The sequence below is a fragment of the Carassius carassius genome, chromosome 45 (genome assembly GCF_963082965.1).
Source record: "Carassius carassius chromosome 45, fCarCar2.1, whole genome shotgun sequence".
Lineage (NCBI taxonomy): Eukaryota > Metazoa > Chordata > Actinopteri > Cypriniformes > Cyprinidae > Carassius > Carassius carassius.
In genome coordinates, this window is record NC_081799.1 from 1073103 (window position 1) to 1093415 (window position 20313).

General features: G+C 35.7%; 13 non-coding genes across 13 annotated transcripts; all 13 read right to left on the reverse strand.

The window, feature by feature from the left end:
• Nucleotides 1–884: 884 nt before the first annotated feature.
• Nucleotides 885–1002, reverse strand: LOC132128186 (5S ribosomal RNA). Its single transcript, XR_009427894.1, has one exon. It is a non-coding gene; the product is annotated as a 5S ribosomal RNA (ribosomal RNA).
• An 84-nt stretch (nt 1003–1086) lies between these two features.
• LOC132128158 (5S ribosomal RNA) lies at nt 1087–1205 on the reverse strand. The gene has a single exon (XR_009427868.1). It is a non-coding gene; the product is annotated as a 5S ribosomal RNA (ribosomal RNA).
• A 1660-nt stretch (nt 1206–2865) lies between these two features.
• LOC132127982 (5S ribosomal RNA) lies at nt 2866–2984 on the reverse strand. The gene has a single exon (XR_009427703.1). It is a non-coding gene; the product is annotated as a 5S ribosomal RNA (ribosomal RNA).
• Nucleotides 2985–3215: 231 nt separating this feature from the next.
• On the reverse strand, nt 3216–3334 carry LOC132128639 (5S ribosomal RNA). Its single transcript, XR_009428216.1, has one exon. It is a non-coding gene; the product is annotated as a 5S ribosomal RNA (ribosomal RNA).
• Nucleotides 3335–3564: 230 nt separating this feature from the next.
• LOC132127898 (5S ribosomal RNA) lies at nt 3565–3683 on the reverse strand. Its single transcript, XR_009427624.1, has one exon. It is a non-coding gene; the product is annotated as a 5S ribosomal RNA (ribosomal RNA).
• Nucleotides 3684–3913: 230 nt separating this feature from the next.
• Nucleotides 3914–4032, reverse strand: LOC132128760 (5S ribosomal RNA). The gene has a single exon (XR_009428329.1). It is a non-coding gene; the product is annotated as a 5S ribosomal RNA (ribosomal RNA).
• Nucleotides 4033–13024: 8992 nt separating this feature from the next.
• On the reverse strand, nt 13025–13143 carry LOC132128171 (5S ribosomal RNA). Its single transcript, XR_009427880.1, has one exon. It is a non-coding gene; the product is annotated as a 5S ribosomal RNA (ribosomal RNA).
• A 1664-nt stretch (nt 13144–14807) lies between these two features.
• On the reverse strand, nt 14808–14926 carry LOC132128107 (5S ribosomal RNA). Its single transcript, XR_009427820.1, has one exon. It is a non-coding gene; the product is annotated as a 5S ribosomal RNA (ribosomal RNA).
• Nucleotides 14927–16443: 1517 nt separating this feature from the next.
• LOC132127944 (5S ribosomal RNA) lies at nt 16444–16562 on the reverse strand. Its single transcript, XR_009427668.1, has one exon. It is a non-coding gene; the product is annotated as a 5S ribosomal RNA (ribosomal RNA).
• Nucleotides 16563–16791: 229 nt separating this feature from the next.
• LOC132128064 (5S ribosomal RNA) lies at nt 16792–16910 on the reverse strand. The gene has a single exon (XR_009427779.1). It is a non-coding gene; the product is annotated as a 5S ribosomal RNA (ribosomal RNA).
• Nucleotides 16911–17140: 230 nt separating this feature from the next.
• Nucleotides 17141–17259, reverse strand: LOC132128181 (5S ribosomal RNA). Its single transcript, XR_009427890.1, has one exon. It is a non-coding gene; the product is annotated as a 5S ribosomal RNA (ribosomal RNA).
• Nucleotides 17260–17489: 230 nt separating this feature from the next.
• Nucleotides 17490–17608, reverse strand: LOC132128298 (5S ribosomal RNA). Its single transcript, XR_009427918.1, has one exon. It is a non-coding gene; the product is annotated as a 5S ribosomal RNA (ribosomal RNA).
• Nucleotides 17609–17841: 233 nt separating this feature from the next.
• Nucleotides 17842–17960, reverse strand: LOC132128331 (5S ribosomal RNA). Its single transcript, XR_009427929.1, has one exon. It is a non-coding gene; the product is annotated as a 5S ribosomal RNA (ribosomal RNA).
• Nucleotides 17961–20313: the final 2353 nt, after the last annotated feature.

The window sequence follows — 20313 nt, forward strand, 5'->3', positions numbered from 1 at the left end:
CATACTTAGTGAAAAATTTCCAAAAAGCTTAAAGCACCTGCTATTCCAAGGCAGTCTCCAATCCAAGTACTAACCAGGCCCAAACCTGCTAATATTCAGAGATCGGGCAATGACACTATTTTATTTTCTTTGGCAAGATTATTATATAATTACTGAAAAATTTCCAAAAAGCTTAAAGCACCTGGTATTCCCAGGCGGTCTCTGATCCAAGTACTAACCAGACCTAAACCTGCCAAGATTCAGAGATTGGGCATTGACTCTTTTTATTTATTTTTTTTGCAAGATTACTATATACTTAGTGAAAAATTTCCAAAAAGCTTAAAGCACCTGGTATTCCCAGGCGGTCTCTGATCTAAGTACTAACGAGACCTAAACCTGCTAAGATTCAGAGATCGGGCATTGACTCTTTTTTTTTTGCAAGACTATTATATACTTAGTGAAAAATTTCCAAAAAGCTTAAAGCACCTGGTATTCCCAGGCGGTCTCTCATCCAAGTACCAACCAGACCTAAACCTGCTAAGATTCAGAGATTGGGCATTGACTCTTTTTATTTTTATTTTTTTCAAGATTACTATATACTTAGTGAAAAATTTCCAAAAAGCTTAAAGCACCTGGTATTCCCAGGCGGTCTCTGATCTAAGTACTAACGAGACCTAAACCTGCTAAGATTCAGAGATCGGCATTGACTCTTTTTTTTTTGCAAGATTATTATATACTTAGTGAAAACTTTCCAAAAAGCTTAAAGCACCTTGCTATTCCAAGGCGGTCTCCCATCCAAGTACTAACCAGGCCCAAACCTGCTAATTTTCAGAGATCGGGCATTGACTAAATTTTTTTTAATTTTTTTGCAAAATTATTCAATACTTAGTGAAAAATTTCCAAAAAGCTTACAGCACCTGGTACTCCCAGGCGGTCTCCCATCCAAGTACTAACCAGGCCCAAACCTGCTTAGCTTCCGAGATCAGACGAAATCAGCATAGCCAGGTTGGTATGGCCGTAAGCGAAGTTTGCTGCAAAGAGAGGGCTATTTAAAGATCAGCCATTCTAATCGCCAGTACATTATATAAGTAGGGAAGAAAACCCAAAAGCTTACAGCACCTAGTATTCCCAGGCGGTCTCCCATCCAAGTACTAACCAGGCCCAACCCTGCTTAGCTTCCGAGATCAGACGAGATCAGGCATAGCCAGGTTGGTATGGCTGTAAGCGAAGGTTGCTGCAAAGAGAGGGCTATTTAAAGATCAGCCATTCTAATCGCCAGTACATTATATAAGTAGGGAAGAAAACCCAAAAGCTTACAGCACCTGGAATTATTCCCAGGCAGTCTACCATCCAAGTAGTAACCAGTACCAAACATGCTAAGATTCGGAGATCGGGCATTGACTCTTTTTTTTTTTTTTTTTTTTGCAAGATTATTATATAATTAGTGAAACATTTCCAAAAAGCTTAAAGCACCTGGTATTCCCAGGCGGTCTCTGATCCAAGTACTAACCAGACCTAAACCTGCTAAGATTCAGAGATCGGGCATTGACTCTTTTTTTTTTTTGCAAGATTATTACATACTTAGTGAAAAATTTTCAAAAAGCTTAAAGCACCTTGCTATTCCAAGGCGGTCTCTCATCCAAGTACTAACCAGACCTAAACCTGCTAAGATTCAGAGATCGGGCATTGACTCTTTTTTTTTTTTGCAAGATTATTATATACTTAGTGAAAAATTTCCAATAAGCCTAAAGCACCTGGAATTCCCAGGCGGTCTCCCATCCAAGTACTAACCAGGCCCAAACCTGCTAACATTCAGAGATCGGGCAATGACACTATTTTTTTTTCTTTGGCAAGATTATTATATAATTACTGAAAAATTTCCAAAAAGCTTAAAGCACCTGGTATTCCCAGGCGGTCTCTGATCCAAGTACTAACCAGACCTAAACCTGCTAAGATTCAGAGATCGGGCATTGACTCTTTTTTTTTTTTGCAAGATTATTATATACTTAGTGAAAAATTTCCAATAAGCCTAAAGCACCTGGAATTCCCAGGCGGTCTCTGATCCAAGTACTAACCAGACCTAAACCTGCTAAGATTCAGAGATTGGGCATTGACTCTTTTTTTTTTTTTTTGCAAGATTATTATATACTTAGTGAAAAATTTCCAAAAAGCTTAAAGCACCTTGCTATTCCAAGGCGGTCTCTCATCAAAGTACTAACCAGACCTAAACCTGCTAAAATTCAGAGATTGGGCATTAACTCTTTTTTTTTTTTTTTTGCAAGATTATTACATACTTAGTGAAAAATTTCCAAAAAGCTTAAAGCACCTGCTATTCCAAGGCAGTCTCCAATCCAAGTACTAACCAGGCCCAAACCTGCTAATATTCAGAGATTGGCCATTGACTCTTTTTTTTTTTTGCAAGATTATTATATACTTAGTGAAACTTTTCCAAAAAGCTTAAACCACCTTGCTATTCCAAGGCGGTCTCCCATCCAAGTACTAACCAGGCCCAAACCTGCTAATATTCAGAGATCGGGCAATGACACTATTTTTTTTTCTTTGGCAAGATTATTATATAATTACTGAAAAATTTCCAAAAAGCTTAAAGCACCTGGTATTCCCAGGCGGTCTCTCATCCAAGTACCAACCAGACCTAAACCTGCTAAGATTCAGAGATTGGGCATTGACTCTTTTTTTTTGTTGCAAGATTATTATATACTTAGTGAAAAATTTCCAAAAAGCTTAAAGCACCTGGTATTCCCAGGCGGTCTCTGATCCAAGTACTAACCAGACCTAAACCTGCTAAGATTCAGAGATCGGGCATTGACTAAATTTTTTTTAATTTTTTTGCAAAATTATTCAATACTTAGTGAAAAATTTCCAAAAAGCTTACAGCACCTGGTATTCCCAGGCGGTCTCCCATCCAAGTACTAACCAAGCCCATACCTGCTTAGCTTCCGAGATCAGACGAGATCGGGCATAGCCAGGTTGGTATGGCCGTAAGCGAAAACTGCTGCAAAGAGAGGGCTATTTAAAGATCAGCCACTCTAATCTCCAGTACATTATATAAGTAGGGAAGAAAACCCAAAAGCTTACAGCACCTGGAATTATTCCCAGGCAGTCTACCATTCAAGTAGTAACCAGTACCAAACATGCTAAGATTCGGAGATCGGGCATTGACTCTTTTTTTTTTTTTTTTGCAAGATTATTATATAATTAGTGAAACATTTCCAAAAAGCTTACAGCACCTGGTATTCCCAGGCGGTCTCCCATCCAAGTACTAACCAGGCCCAAACCTGCTTAGCTTCCGAGATCAGACGAGATCGGGCATAGCCAGGTTGGTATGGCCGTAAGCGAAAACTGCTGCAAAGAGAGGGCTATTTAAAGATCAGCCACTCTAATCTCCAGTACATTATATAAGTAGGGAAGAAAACCCAAAAGCTTACAGCACCTGGAATTATTCCCAGGCAGTCTACCATCCAAGTAGTAACCAGTACCAAACATGCTAAGATTCGGAGATCGGGCATTGACTCTTTTTTTTTTTTTTTGCAAGATTATTATATAATTAGTGAAACATTTCCAAAAAGCTTACAGCACCTGGTATTCCCAGGCGGTCTCCCATCCAAGTACTAACCAGGCCCAAACCTGCTTAGCTTCCGAGATCAGACGAGATCGGGCATAGCCAGGTTGGTATGGCCGTTAGCGAAAACAGCTGCAAAGAGAGGGCTATTTAAAGATCAGCCACTCTAATCTCCAGTACATTATATAAGTAGGGAAGAAAACCCAAAAGCTTACAGCACCTGGAATTATTCCCAGGCAGTCTACCATCCAAGTAGTAACCAGTACCAAACATGCTAAGATTCGGAGATCGGGCATTGACTCTTTTTTTTTTTTTTTGCAAGATTATTATATAATTAGTGAAACATTTCCAAAAAGCTTACAGCACCTGGTATTCCCAGGCGGTCTCCCATCCAAGTACTAACCAGGCCCAAACCTGCTTAGCTTCCGAGATCAGACGAGATCGGGCATAGCCAGGTTGGTATGGCCGTAAGCGACAACTGCTGCAAAGAGAGGGCTATTTAAAGATCAGCCACTCTAATCTCCAGTACATTATATAAGTAGGGAAGAAAACCCAAAAGCTTACAGCACCTGGAATTATTCCCAGGCAGTCTACCATCCAAGTAGTAACCAGTACCACATATGCTAAGATTCGGAGATCGGGCATTGACTCTTTTTTTTTTTTTTTTTTGCAAGATTATTATATAATTAGTGAAACATTTCCAAAAAGCTTACAGCACCTGGTATTCCCAGGCGGTCTCCCATCCAAGTACTAACCAGGCCCAAACCTGCTTAGCTTCCGAGATCAGACGAGATCGGGCATTTTTTTTTTTTTTTTTTTTTTTTATTAAAATTTTTTTCAGTACAAAAAGAAAAAATACATAAAATATTTCAAAATTTTAAATCATTCTTGTTATAGAAACCTCTCTTTCATAAAATAAATGCAGACATTCATTTAAGGTTACATTAAAGTTTCTAAGCAAACATAATCCTTTTCGACTGAAGAAAAACTACAAATTAATTTCCAGTCCATTCAGTGTTTTCAAAACATAAGGATTGTTGTTTAGAATGAGTTTATCAAATACATAAATTGTACCTTCTGCTTTAAAATAACTTTCTAGTGTTCGTATATAATCTTCCAGTTTTTTCTTAAAATAAATCCATAATCCCAGTTTTTTGTTTTTGTCTCTTGCTATATTTCTCCTACACCATATCGCATATCTAGCTACAATTAAAAACAAATTTATCACATTTTGATTATCAGATTTCTCATTCATTCCAAATAAAAATATACAATTCCAACTCTCTTCATCTTCTATTACATCCATTTTATCTCCTAACAAACTCTTAATCACATTTTTCATTTTGTCTCTGAAAATGATCAGTTCTTTACATGATAAAAACATATGCAAAATTCCTTCATTTTTTTCACAACAGACTTTACACAATGCATCCCCAGTCATTCCACATTTATACAACTTCTCTTCAGAAAAAATTATATTATGCCTTATATAAAAATCCAGGTTCTCCATTTTAACATCAATATGCCATTTTCTCAAATTTCTCCACAGAACTTCTTCCTCAAGGTCTATAAAAACTTTTTTCCAAAATGTATTCCCAGCTGGTTTCTTAAAAACACTATTTCTAAACAAAACATAAAAAGTCCTAAGATGACTCACATGAAAAGGCTCCTTTTCTCCTTTTGCTTTTAAGAAAACCTTCATTTTATCATCTTCACTGTCTTGTCCTTGTTTTTCTATGTTTACTAACCATTCCTTTGGAATTGCCTCTTTTATTTTATCATATTGCTTTTTTAAAACATTCTTATTAACATAATTTTCATTATTTTCCACTTCATCATAAATTGCTTGCAAAGGTAAAAAACCTTCCCTCACTTCATACAAAATATCCCTTATTGTTTTAAATCCAGCATTAATCCAATGTTTAAAAAATAATTATTTTCCTCTATATACAATATTCTCATTCAGAAACAATGGCTGCGTTAAAAACTCCAATCTCCTTATAGGTTTAATACATACATTGGGTAAAAATTCTGTCCAAGCTTCTAAAACCTCTTTATAAAACTCCGGTATTCCTGTTATCATTGTAGGTTTTAATTTCATCCACAGAATATCAGTTCCTATTTTCATATGTCTGCATTTATTTAAAAACATTCTCATAAGAATTTTCCATTCAGCCTTATTCTCTTCATTTAAAAATGTTTTCACCGTTTTGACTCTAAAGCTCTTTTTTTTTAATTCTGGATCTTGCAGCCCTAACCCACCTTCTTCTATGGCCCCTATTAATGTATTATAAGAAATCCTTGATGGCTTAGAGCCCCAGAGAAAATTTAAAACATCTTTTTTTAATCTTTTACTAATTCCCATAGGCATGGGTATCACACCCAAAACATACCACATTTTTGCCATCATTAATGCATTTATAACCAAAACCTTCCCTCTTAAAGTTAATTCCCTTTGTTTCCAATAATTTAACACTCTTTCCATTTCACCCACCACTTCATCCCACATCAAATCTCTCACCATTTTCTCATTTTTCCCAATCCTCACACCCAAAATCTTCAAACTCTCTTCTTCTTTAAAAGGATAAAATTTTTGAATTTTTTCAATTTTTCCTATACTCATAATAACCGTTTTTTGTTGATTTATCTTAGCTCCAGAACCTTTACAGTATTTTTCTATTATGTCCATTGCTTTAACTACACTAGCCACATCTTGCACTATTATAGTCGTATCATCCGCATATTGATATACTTTCTGCAACTCTCTATTTTCTTCTGTGTTTATTCCTCTAATTTCTTTCTCTTCCGTTATTGCCAACCCTAATGCCTCTGCCACTAAACTGTACAGCAAAGCTGATAATGGACAACCTTGTCTAATAGATCTAGTTAATTTAAAGGTCTCTGTTAAAAATCCATTGCACTTTACTTGACTTTTGGAATCTTTATATAAAATCTTCAACCACTTAATAAAATTTTCACCAAAACCAAACTGTTGTAAAATTCTAAACAAATACTCATGTTCGACACGATCAAAAGCCTTTTCTAAATCAAGACTTATTACATATCCACTTTTTTTTTCAGAGATCATGTAACTTACAACATCTCTTATACTACTAATAGTATCTGTAATATCTCTTCCTGGTATTGCATATGCCTGGTTTGTTCGTATTATATTTGGTGAAATTTTCTTCAATCTGTTAGCTAAAATCTTTGATAATATTTTAAAATCTGTATTTAACATAGTTATTGGTCTATAATTTTTTAGATCTGCAATGTCCCCTTTTCTTTTATAAATTAATTTTACTAATCCTATCCCCATAAAATAACTGGTTTCTTCCTTTTTAAAAATTTCATCATACACATCTTTTAAAATTGGTGTCATTACATTTCTAAAAACCTTATAAAATTCACTTGGAAGACCATCTTTTCCTGGACTTTTACCATTATTTAACTGCATGATTGCTTCATCTATTTCTTCTTTTTCAATTCCCCTTTCACATAAATTTTTATCACCATTATCTTTCTTTATTTTAATTTTCCCTACCAAAAATTCAATTTCTTCTCTACCCACTCCTTCCCTTTTAAACAAATTTTCATAATAATCTTTTATTTCTTTTAAAACTTCTTCTTTTTCTTTTACCTTTCCTCCTCCTTTTCCTATTAATTCTTTAATCATTCCTGCTCTCTGTCTGTTTTTTTCCATATTAAAAAAGAACCTTGTACATTTTTCACCTTCCACTAAGTATTTTGCTTTACTTCTTATCATTGCTCCTTTATATTTTTTTTCTTCTATATCCTTTATTTTTTCCTCCAACATTACGGTTTTCTGTAAATTGACAACCTCTTTACTCAGCTCATCTCTTAATTCTATTCTTATTTCTTTTTCTTTTCTTTTTTTAATTTTCTGTATTATTTTACTATGTTCTCTTGCACATTTTCCAATGTCATATTTTAAATTATCCCACCAAAATCTTTTTTCATCCTTATACATCTGATTTCCTTTTTCCTTCTTTATTAATACCTCTATTTGTTCCTTAAAATTCTCATCTTTTAAAATCTCAGTGTTTAACATCCATATTCCAGGCCCTCTTTTAAAATCATTCATATCAACTTGTATACATACAACTTTATGATCACTTAACATTGTTTCCTTATAATATATAGTATCTATTAACTTCAACATTTCCCTATAACTAATCAAGAAATCTATTCTACTTCGGCATATAAAATTCTTCACCACCTGTTGCCTTGAGAATTCTCGTATCCCCTCGTTTCTTTCTCTCCATACATCCACTAAGTTATTTTCTTCCATTAGACTTTTTAATTCCTTCCTTCCACTATCAGATTTAAAAACCATCCCATCTGCAATATCCATCTTGCTAAACGTAGTGTTAAAATCCCCCATAATTAAAATGTTCTCCCATTTCACAATAATATCTTTTAGTTTCTTAAAAAATAACACCTTTTCTTTTTCTACCACAGGTGCATGAATATTACACAGAATTATACTTGTCTCTCCCTCCATCATTTTCACTATCAAACACTTTCCTTGCATATCATCATAAACCACTTGTGCTTTTTCACACACACCCTTTTTAATTAAAAATGCTACTCCCCTACCTAGCCTCCCATCACCATTACTATAAAATATATCACCTTTCCATTTTTTTATAAAACTTTCCATTAATTCATCCCTCCAATTTGTTTCTTGAACCACTAAAACATTTGATCTACTACACAAAAGTTTCAACTTTTCAAATTTCCCTTTTTCTAGTAACCCTCTTACATTAAGTGTTGCAATTTTCAAAAACATAATACATAGCAAAGTACATATTATTCTAAACATTCATCAACTTTTCCCAACTGCATTAATACCTCAAAACTATTCTCACCATAGTCTCTTATTTTAAATACTTTCTCTTTCAGTTCTTTTTTTTTAATTATATGTCTCTTTTGTACATTCTCTAAATTTGGTTTTACCTTTAGTTGTCTTCTTCTTGTTATTGTAACCTTTTCCCAGTCATTTTTGTTGTCTTCTTTTCTTCCTTGCGTTGCTTTCTCTATCATTTGCATTTCCTGCCTTTCCTTTTCCTCCTCTCTTGTTTGTTTCAAGATTTCCGTTTGTATTCCATGTCCTTCTTCCTCTTGCTCTCTTTCTATTTCACAGTACTTCTGTTCCTCCTCTGCATCTTCTCCTATTTGATTCTCTTCTTCTTCCTCAGTCTGTTCTGTTTGTTCATCCTCCTTTTCGTCGTCCACATCCTGTGATTTCTCCATTTCATCTACTTGCTCATATTCTTTATCTGTTTCAGTACCCTCTTCAATCCAGCATTCACATTTCACCAGTACTTTACGACACTCCGGGCATCTTACAGCATCACATTCCCTTGAAAAATGTCCCTTTTCACCACAATCTCGACAGCTAAAGTCTGGACAGTCCTTCAAAATGTGTCCTGGTTTCATACACAATCTACAGATCTTCATTTGACGATCATGTATGATCCTAAAATATTGCACTCCCTCTGCAGTATCAAATCTCGTGCTGTAAGGCAGTGATAACACCTCCTTAGGGAATTTTACACGGACATATCTTGTTCCATCTGTGATTGTAGTGTCTGGATAGTACCTTCTTCTTATTGCAGATGTAACTTTAACTCCCCATGTTCTCAATTTTGCCGTTATTTCTTCATCCGTTACATAAGCTGGTAAGTGCATGAATGAAACAACACACTCTCTCTCTTGAAGATTCCTCACTTCACACACAATTCCTTTTACTGTTAGTCCATCCTTTAAAACTTCACATGCTTCTTCATCCGTTACTGTTACCTCATACTCATTATTTAATCTTGGTCTTACCGCTAACACTTTACTCAGTCCAACTTTTTCAATCAACGCTTTTATCACATCCTCCACCCTTCGATCTCTTACTTCTGTAGTATTAACAATTACTGTTGCCTCCTTTGAGTAATACTTTTGTTGTTCATTGTCTTTCAACTCATTCCTTTGTCTTCTCACCTCACTTGTCTCTGTTGATTTTCTTTGCTTTATTCTTTCTCCAGTATCTTTTTGAAGTTCTTTACTGTTGCTTTTTTCCTCAGCCATTTCTTTGCCATCGCCATGTTGTTCCTCCATAATCAAACTTTTAAGAGCTTTAAAGCTCCTTTGGCCCTAAGCAGTAAATTCTGCTCAGGGCCCTAAAAAATAAAGTAATAAAACAAACCAAGAAAAAAAATATTATATTTAACTAAATCCAATATAATATAAAACAAACCAAAACAAACACATGGGAGAGCCTTTCTCTCCCTACTGCCACCTCTTACTTCCTGGAATGTACCAACAATCACAGGTGCTCAGGTTGGTATGGCCGTAAGCGAAGGTTGCTGCAAAGAGAGGGCTATTTAAAGATCAGCCATTCTAATCGCCAGTACATTATATAAGTAGGAAAGAAAACCCAAAAGCTTAAAGCACCTGGTATTCCCAGGCGGTCTCTCATCCAAGTACTAACCAGACCTAAACCTGCTAAGATTCAGAGATTGGGCATTGACTCTTTTTTTTTTTTTTGCAAGATTATTATATACTTAGTGAAAAATTTCCAAAAAGCTTAAAGCACCTGGTATTCCCAAGCGGTCTCTGATCCAAGTATTAACCAGACCTAAACCTGCTAAGATTCAGAGATTGGGCATTGACTCTTTTTTTTTTTTTTTGCAAGATTATTACATACTTAGTGAAAAATTTCCAAAAAGCTTAAAGCACCTGCTATTCCAAGGCAGTCTCCAATCCAAGTACTAACCAGGCCCAAACCTGCTAATATTCAGAGATTGGGCATTGACTCTTTTTTTTTTTTTTTTTTGCAAGATTATTATATACTTAGTGAAAAATTTCCAAAAAACTTAAAGCACCTTGCTATTCCAAGGCGGTCTCTCATCCAAGTACTAACCAGGCCCAAACCTGCTAAGATTCAGAGATTGGGCATTGACTCTTTTTTTTTTTTGCAAGATTATTATATACTTAGTGAAAAATTTCCAAAAAGCTTGAAGCACCTGGTATTCCCAGGCGGTCTCTGATCCAAGTACTAACCTGACCTAAACCTGCTAAGATTCAGAGATTGGGCATTGACTTTTTTTTTTTTTTTTTGCAAGATTATTATATACTTAGTGAAAAATTTCCAAAAAGCTTAAAGCACCTGGTATTCCCAGGCGGTATCTGATCCAAGTATTAACCAGACCTAAACCTGCTAAGATTCAGAGATTGGGCATTGACTCTTTTTTTTTTTTTTTGCAAGATTATTACATACTTAGTGAAAAATTTCCAAAAAGCTTAAAGCACCTGCTATTCCAAGGCAGTCTCCAATCCAAGTACTAACCAGGCCCAAACCTGCTAATATTCAGAGATCGGGCAATGACACTATTTTATTTTCTTTGGCAAGATTATTATATAATTACTGAAAAATTTCCAAAAAGCTTAAAGCACCTGGTATTCCCAGGCGGTCTCTGATCCAAGTACTAACCAGACCTAAACCTGCCAAGATTCAGAGATTGGGCATTGACTCTTTTTATTTATTTTTTTTGCAAGATTACTATATACTTAGTGAAAAATTTCCAAAAAGCTTAAAGCACCTGGTATTCCCAGGCGGTCTCTGATCTAAGCACTAACGAGACCTAAACCTGCTAAGATTCAGAGATCGGGCATTGACTCTTTTTTTTTTGCAAGACTATTTTATACTTAGTGAAAAATTTCCAAAAAGCTTAAAGCACCTGGTATTCCCAGGCGGTCTCTCATCCAAGTACCAACCAGACCTAAACCTGCTAAGATTCAGAGATTGGGCATTGACTCTTTTTATTTTTATTTTTTTCAAGATTACTATATACTTAGTGAAAAATTTCCAAAAAGCTTAAAGCACCTGCTATTCCCAGGCGGTCTCTGATCTAAGTACTAACGAGACCTAAACCTGCTAAGATTCAGAGATCGGCATTGACTCTTTTTTTTTTTGCAAGATTATTATATACTTAGTGAAAAAATTCCAAAAAGCTTAAAGCACCTTGCTATTCCCAGGCGGTCTCTGATCCAAGTACTAACCTGACCTAAACCTGCTAAGATTCAGAGATTGGGCATTGACTTTTTTTTTTTTTTTTTTTGCAAGATTATTATATACTTAGTGAAAAATTTCCAAAAAGCTTAAAGCACCTGGTATTCCCAGGCGGTATCTGATCCAAGTATTAACCAGACCTAAACCTGCTAAAATTCAGAGATTGGGCATTGACTCTTTTTTTTTTTTTTTTTGCAAGATTATTACATACTTAGTGAAAAATTTCCAAAAAGCTTAAAGCACCTGCTATTCCAAGGCAGTCTCCAATCCAAGTACTAACCAGGCCCAAACCTGCTAATATTCAGAGATCGGGCAATGACACTATTTTATTTTCTTTGGCAAGATTATTATATAATTACTGAAAAATTTCCAAAAAGCTTAAAGCACCTGGTATTCCCAGGCGGTCTCTGATCCAAGTACTAACCAGACCTAAACCTGCTAAGATTCAGAGATTGGGCATTGACTCTTTTTTTTTTTTTTTTGCAAGATTATTACATACTTAGTGAAAAATTTCCAAAAAGCTTAAAGCACCTGCTATTCCAAGGCAGTCTCCAATCCAAGTACTAACCAGGCCCAAACCTGCTAATATTCAGAGATCGGGCAATGACACTATTTTATTTTCTTTGGCAAGATTATTATATAATTACTGAAAAATTTCCAAAAAGCTTAAAGCACCTGGTATTCCCAGGCGGTCTCTGATCCAAGTACTAACCAGACCTAAACCTGCCAAGATTCAGAGATTGGGCATTGACTCTTTTTATTTATTTTTTTTGCAAGATTACTATATACTTAGTGAAAAATTTCCAAAAAGCTTAAAGCACCTGGTATTCCCAGGCGGTCTCTGATCTAAGCACTAACGAGACCTAAACCTGCTAAGATTCAGAGATCGGGCATTGACTCTTTTTTTTTTGCAAGACTATTTTATACTTAGTGAAAAATTTCCAAAAAGCTTAAAGCACCTGGTATTCCCAGGCGGTCTCTCATCCAAGTACCAACCAGACCTAAACCTGCTAAGATTCAGAGATTGGGCATTGACTCTTTTTATTTTTATTTTTTTCAAGATTACTATATACTTAGTGAAAAATTTCCAAAAAGCTTAAAGCACCTGGTATTCCCAGGCGGTCTCTGATCTAAGTACTAACGAGACCTAAACCTGCTAAGATTCAGAGATCGGCATTGACTCTTTTTTTTTTTGCAAGATTATTATATACTTAGTGAAAAAATTCCAAAAAGCTTAAAGCACCTTGCTATTCCAAGGCGGTCTCCCATCCAAGTACTAACCAGGCCCAAACCTGCTAATTTTCAGAGATCGGGCATTGACTAAATTTTTTTTAATTTTTTTGCAAAATTATTCAATACTTAGTGAAAAATTTCCAAAAAGCTTACAGCACCTGGTATTCCCAGGCGGTCTCCCATCAAAGTACTAACCAGGCTCAACCCTGCTTAGCTTCCGAGATCAGACGAGATCAGGCATAGCCAGGTTGGTATGGCCGTAAGCGAAGGTTGCTGCAAAGAGAGGGCTATTTAAAGATCAGCCATTCTAATCGCCAGTACATTATATAAGTAGGAAAGAAAACCCAAAAGCTTAAAGCACCTGGTATTCCCAGGCGGTCTCTCATCCAAGTACTAACCAGACGTAAACCTGCTAAGACTCAGAGATTGGGCATTGACTCTTTTTTTTTTTTTTTTGCAAGATAATTATATACTTAGTGAAAAATTTCCAAAAAGCTTAAAGCACCTGGTATTCCCAGGCGGTCTCTGATCCAAGTACTAACCAGACCTAAACCTGCTAAGATTCAGAGATCGGGCATTGACTCTTTTTTTTTTTTGCAAGATTATTACATACTTAGTGAAAAATTTTCAAAAAGCTTAAAGCACCTTGCTATTCCAAGGCGGTCTCTCATCCAAGTACTAACCAGACCTAAACCTGCTAAGATTCAGAGATTGGGCATTGACTCTTTTTTTTTTTTTTTTTTTGCAAGATTATTACAGACTTCGTGAAAAATTTCCAAAAAGCTTAAAGCACCTGCTATTCCAAGACAGTCTTCCATCAAAGTACTAACCAGGCCCAAACCTGCTAATATTCAGAGATTGGGCATTGACTCTTTTTTTTTTTTTTTTTGCAAGATTATTACAGACTTCGTGAAAAATTTCCAAAAAGCTTAAAGCACCTGCTATTCCAAGGCAGTCTCCAATCCAAGTACTAACCAGGCCCAAACCTGCTAATATTCAGAGATCGGGCAATGACACTATTTTTTTTTCTTTGGCAAGATTATTATATAATTACTGAAAAATTTCCAAAAAGCTTAAAGCACCTGGTATTCCCAGGCGGTCTCTGATCCAAGTACTAACCAGACCTAAACCTGCTAAGATTCAGAGATCGGGCATTGACTCTTTTTTTTTTTTGCAAGATTATTATATACTTAGTGAAAAATTTCCAATAAGCCTAAAGCACCTGGAATTCCCAGGCGGTCTCTGATCCAAGTACTAACCAGACCTAAACCTGCTAAGATTCAGAGATTGGGCATTGACTATTTATTTTTTTATTTTTTTGCAAGATTATTACATACTTCGTGAAAAATTTCCAAAAAGCTTAAAGCACCTGCTATTCCAAGGCAGTCTTCCATCCAAGTACTAACCAGGCCCAAACCTGCTAATATTCAGAGATTGGCCATTGACTCTTTTTTTTTTTTGCAAGATTATTATATACTTAGTGAAAATTTTCCAAAAAGCTTAAACCACCTTGCTATTCCAAGGCGGTCTCCCATCCAAGTACTAACCAGGCCCAAACCTGCTAATATTCAGAGATCGGGCAATGACACTATTTTTTTTTCTTTGGCAAGATTATTATATAATTACTGAAAAATTTCCAAAAAGCTTAAAGCACCTGGTATTCCCAGGCGGTCTCTCATCCAAGTACCAACCAGACCTAAACCTGCTAAGATTCAGAGATTGGGCATTGACTCTTTTTTTTTGTTGCAAGATTATTATATACTTAGTGAAAAATTTCCAAAAAGCTTAAAGCACCTGGTATTCCCAGGCGGTCTCTGATCCAAGTACTAACCAGACCTAAACCTGCTAAGATTCAGAGATCGGGCATTGACTAAATTTTTTTTAATTTTTTTGCAAAATTATTCAATACTTAGTGAAAAATTTCCAAAAAGCTTACAGCACCTGGTACTCCCAGGCGGTCTCCCATCCAAGTACTAACCAGGCCCAAACCTGCTTAGCTTCCGAGATCAGACGAAATCAGGCATAGCCAGGTTGGTATGGCCGTAAGCGAAGTTTGCTGCAAAGAGAGGGCTATTTAAAGATCAGCCATTCTAATCGCCAGTACATTATATAAGTAGGAAAGAAAACCCAAAAGCTTAAAGCACCTGGTATTCCCAGGCGGTCTCTCATCCAAGTACTAACCAGACGTAAACCTGCTAAGACTCAGAGATTGGGCATTGACTCTTTTTTTTTTTTTTTGCAAGATAATTATATACTTAGTGAAAAATTTCCAAAAAGCTTAAAGCACCTGGTATTCCCAGGCGGTCTCTGATCCAAGTACTAACCAGACCTAAACCTGCTAAGATTCAGAGATCGGGCATTGACTCTTTTTTTTTTTTTGCAAGATTATTATATACTTAGTGAAAAATTTCCAAAAAGTTTAAAGCACCTTGCTATTCCAAGGCGGTCTCTCATCCAAGTACTAACCAGACCTAAACCTGCTAAGATTCAGAGATTGGGCATTGACTCTTTTTTTTTTTTTTTTTTTGCAAGATTATTACAGACTTCGTGAAAAATTTCCAAAAAGCTTAAAGCACCTGCTATTCCAAGACAGTCTTCCATCCAAGTACTAACCAGGCCCAAACCTGCTAAGATTCAGAGATCGGGCATTGACTCTTTTTTTTTTTTGCAAGATTATTATATACTTAGTGAAAAATTTCCAATAAGCCTAAAGCACCTGGAATTCCCAGGCGGTCTCTGATCCAAGTACTAACCAGACCTAAACCTGCTAAGATTCAGAGATCGGGCATTGACTCTTTTTTTTTGTTGCAAGATTATTATATACTTAGTGAAAAATTTCCAAAAAGCTTAAAGCACCTTGCTATTCCAAGGCGGTCTCTCATCCAAGTACTAACCAGACCTAAACCTGCTAAGATTCAGAGATTGGGCATTGACTATTTATTTTTTTATTTTTTTGCAAGATTATTACATCCTTCGTGAAAAATTTCCAAAAAGCTTAAAGCACCTGCTATTCCAAGGCAGTCTTCCATCCAAGTACTAACCAGGCCCAAACCTGCTAAGATTCAGAGATTGGGCATTGACTCTTTTTTTTTTTTTTTGCAAGATTATTATATACTTAGTGAAAAATTTCCAAAAAGCTTAAAGCACCTTGCTATTCCAAGGCGGTCTCTCATCAAAGTACTAACCAGACCTAAACCTGCTAAGATTCAGAGATTGGGCATTGACTCTTTTTTTTTTTTTTGCAAGATTATTACATACTTAGTGAAAAATTTCCAAAAAGCTTAAAGCACCTGCTATTCCAAGGCAGTCTTCCATCCAAGTACTAACCAGGCCCAAACCTGCTAAGATTCAGAGATTGGGCATTGACTCTTTTTTTTTTTTTTTGCAAGATTATTATATACTTAGTGAAAAATTTCCAAAAAGCTTAAAGCACCTTGCTATTCCAAGGCGGTCTCTCATCAAAGTACTAACCAGACCTAAACCTGCTAAGATTCAGAGATTGGGCATTGACTCTTTTTTTTTTTTTTTGCAAGATTATTATATAATTAGTGCAACATTTCCAAAAAGCTTACAGCACCTGGTATTCCCAGGCGGTCTCCCATCCAAGTACTAACCAGGCCCAAACCTGCTTAGCTTCCGAGATCAGACGAGATCGGGCATAGCCAGGTTGGTATGGCCGTAAGCAAAAACTGCTGCAAAGAGAGGGCTATTTAAAGATCAGCCACTCTAATCTCCAGTACATTATATAAGTAGGGAAGAAAACCCAAAAGCTTACAGCACCTGGAATTATTCCCAGGCAGTCTACCATCCAAGTAGTAACCAGTACCAAACATGCTAAGATTCGGAGATAGGCATTGACTCTTTTTTTTTTTTTTTGCAAGATTATTATATAATTAGTGAAACATTTCCAAAAAGCTTACAGCACCTGGTATTCCCAGGCGGTCTCCCATCCAAGTACTAACCAGGCCCAAACCTGCTTAGCTTCCGAGATCAGACGAGATCGGGCATAGCCAGGTTGGTATGGCCGTAAGCGAAAACTGCTGCAAAGAGAGGGCTATTTAAAGATCAGCCACTCTAATCTCCAGTACATTATATAAGTAGGGAAGAAAACCCAAAAGCTTACAGCACCTGGAATTATTCCCAGGCAGTCTACCATCCAAGTAGTAACCAGTACCAAACATGCTAAGATTCGGAGATCGGGCATTGACTCTTTTTTTTTTTTTTTGCAAGATTATTATATAATTAGTGAAACATTTCCAAAAAGCTTACAGCACCTGGTATTCCCAGGCGGTCTCCCATCCAAGTACTAACCAGGCCCAAACCTGCTTAGCTTCCGAGATCAGACGAGATCGGGCATAGCCAGGTTGGTATGGCCGTAAGCGAAAACAGCTGCAAAGAGAGGGCTATTTAAAGATCAGCCACTCTAATCTCCAGTACATTATATAAGTAGGGAAGAAAACCCAAAAGCTTACAGCACCTGGAATTATTCCCAGGCAGTCTACCATCCAAGTAGTAACCAGTACCAAACATGCTAAGATTCGGAGATCGGGCATTGACTCTTTTTTTTTTTTTTTGCAAGATTATTATATAATTAGTGAAACATTTCCAAAAAGCTTACAGCACCTGGTATTCCCAGGCGGTCTCCCATCCAAGTACTAACCAGGCCCAAACCTGCTTAGCTTCCGAGATCAGACGAGATCGGGCATAGCCAGGTTGGTATGGCCGTAAGCAAAAACTGCTGCAAAGAGAGGGCTATTTAAAGATCAGCCACTCTAATCTCCAGTACATTATATAAGTAGGGAAGAAAACCCAAAAGCTTACAGCACCTGGAATTATTCCCAGGCAGTCTACCATCCAAGTAGTAACCAGTACCAAACATGCTAAGATTCGGAGATCGGGTATTGACTCTTTTTTTTTTTTTTTTTTGCAAGATTATTATATAATTAGTGAAACATTTCCAAAAAGCTTACAGCACCTGGTATTCCCAGGCGGTCTCCCATCCAAGTACTAACCAGGCCCAAACCTGCTTAGCTTCCGAGATCAGACGAGATCGGGCATAGCCAGGTTGGTATGGCCGTAAGCGACAACTGCTGCAAAGAGAGGGCTATTTAAAGATCAGCCACTCTAATCTCCAGTACATTATATAAGTAGGGAAGAAAACCCAAAAGCTTACAGCACCTGGAATTATTCCCAGGCAGTCTACCATCCAAGTAGTAACCAGTACCACACATGCTAAGATTCGGAGATCGGGCATTGACTCTTTTTTTTTTTTTTTTTTGCAAGATTATTATATAATTAGTGAAACATTTCCAAAAAGCTTACAGCACCTGGTATTCCCAGGCGGTCTCCCATCCAAGTACTAACCAGGCCCAAACCTGCTTAGCTTCCGAGATCAGACGAGATCGGGCATTTTTTTTTTTTTTTTTTTTTTATTAAAATTTTTTTCAGTACAAAAAGAAAAAATACATAAAATATTTCAAAATTTTAAATCATTCTTGTTATAGAAACCTCTCTTTCATAAAATAAATGCAGACATTCATTTAAGGTTACATTAAAGTTTCTAAGCAAACATAATCCTTTTCGACTGAAGAAAAACTACAAATTAATTTCCAGTCCATTCAGTGTTTTCAAAACATAAGGATTGTTGTTTAGAATGAGTTTATCAAATACATAAATTGTACCTTCTGCTTTAAAATAACTTTCTAGTGTTCGTATATAATCTTCCAGTTTTTTCTTAAAATAAATCCATAATCCCAGTTTTTTGTTTTTGTCTCTTGCTATATTTCTCCTACACCATATAGCATATCTAGCTACAATTAAAAACAAATTTATCACATTTTGATTATCAGATTTCTCATTCATTCCAAATAAAAATATACAATTCCAACTCTCTTCATCTTCTATTACATCCATTTTATCTCCTAACAAACTCTTAATCACATTTTTCATTTTGTCTCTGAAAATGATCAGTTCTTTACATGATAAAAACATATGCAAAATTCCTTCATTTTTTTCACAACAGACTTTACACAATGCATCCCCAGTCATTCCACATTTATACAACTTCTCTTCAGAAAAAAATTATATTATGCCTTATATAAAAATCCAGGTTCTCCATTTTAACATCAATATGCCATTTTCTCAAATTTCTCCACAGAACTTCTTCCTCAAGGTCTATAAAAACTTTTTTCCAAAATGTATTCCCAGCTGGTTTCTTAAAAACACTATTTCTAAACAAAACATAAAAAGTCCTAAGATGACTCACATGAAAAGGCTCCTTTTCTCCTTTTGCTTTTAAGAAAACCTTCATTTTATCATCTTCACTGTCTTGTCCTTGTTTTTCTATGTTTACTAACCATTCCTTTGGAATTGCCTCTTTTATTTTATCATATTGCTTTTTTAAAACATTCTTATTAACATAATTTTCATTATTTTTCACTTCATCATAAATTGCTTGCAAAGGTAAAAAACCTTCCCTCACTTCATACAAAATATCCCTTATTGTTTTAAATCCAGCATTAATCCAATGTTTAAAAAATAATTATTTTCCTCTATATACAATATTCTCATTCAGAAACAATGGCTGCGTTAAAAACTCCAATCTCCTTATAGGTTTAATACATACATTGGGTAAAAATTCTGTCCAAGCTTCTAAAACTTCTTTATAAAAAAAACTCCGGTATTCCTGTTATCATTGTAGGTTTTAATTTCATCCACAGAATATCAGTTCCTATTTTCATATGTCTGCATTTATTTAAAAACATTCTCATAAGAATTTTCCATTCAGCCTTATTCTCTTCATTTAAAAATGTTTTCACCGTTTTGACTCTAAAGCTCTTTTTTTTTAAATTCTGGATCTTGCAGCCCTAACCCACCTTCTTCTATGGCCCCTATTAATGTATTATAAGAAATCCTTGATGGCTTAGAGCCCCAGAGAAAATTTAAAACATCTTTTTTTAATCTTTTACTAATTCCCATAGGCATGGGTATCACACCCAAAACATACCACATTTTTGCCATCATTAATGCATTTATAACCAAAACCTTCCCTCTTAAAGTTAATTCCCTTTGTTTCCAATAATTTAACACTCTTTCCATTTCACCCACCACTTCATCCCACATCAAATCTCTCACCATTTTCTCATTTTTCCCAATCCTCACACCCAAAATCTTCAAACTCTCTTCTTCTTTAAAAGGATAAAATTTTTGAATTTTTTCAATTTTTCCTATACTCATAATAACCGTTTTTTGTTGATTTATCTTAGCTCCAGAACCTTTACAGTATTTTTCTATTATGTCCATTGCTTTAACTACACTAGCCACATCTTGCACTATTATAGTCGTATCATCCGCATATTGATATACTTTCTGCAACTCTCTATTTTCTTCTGTGTTTATTCCTCTAATTTCTTTCTCTTCCGTTATTGCCAACCCT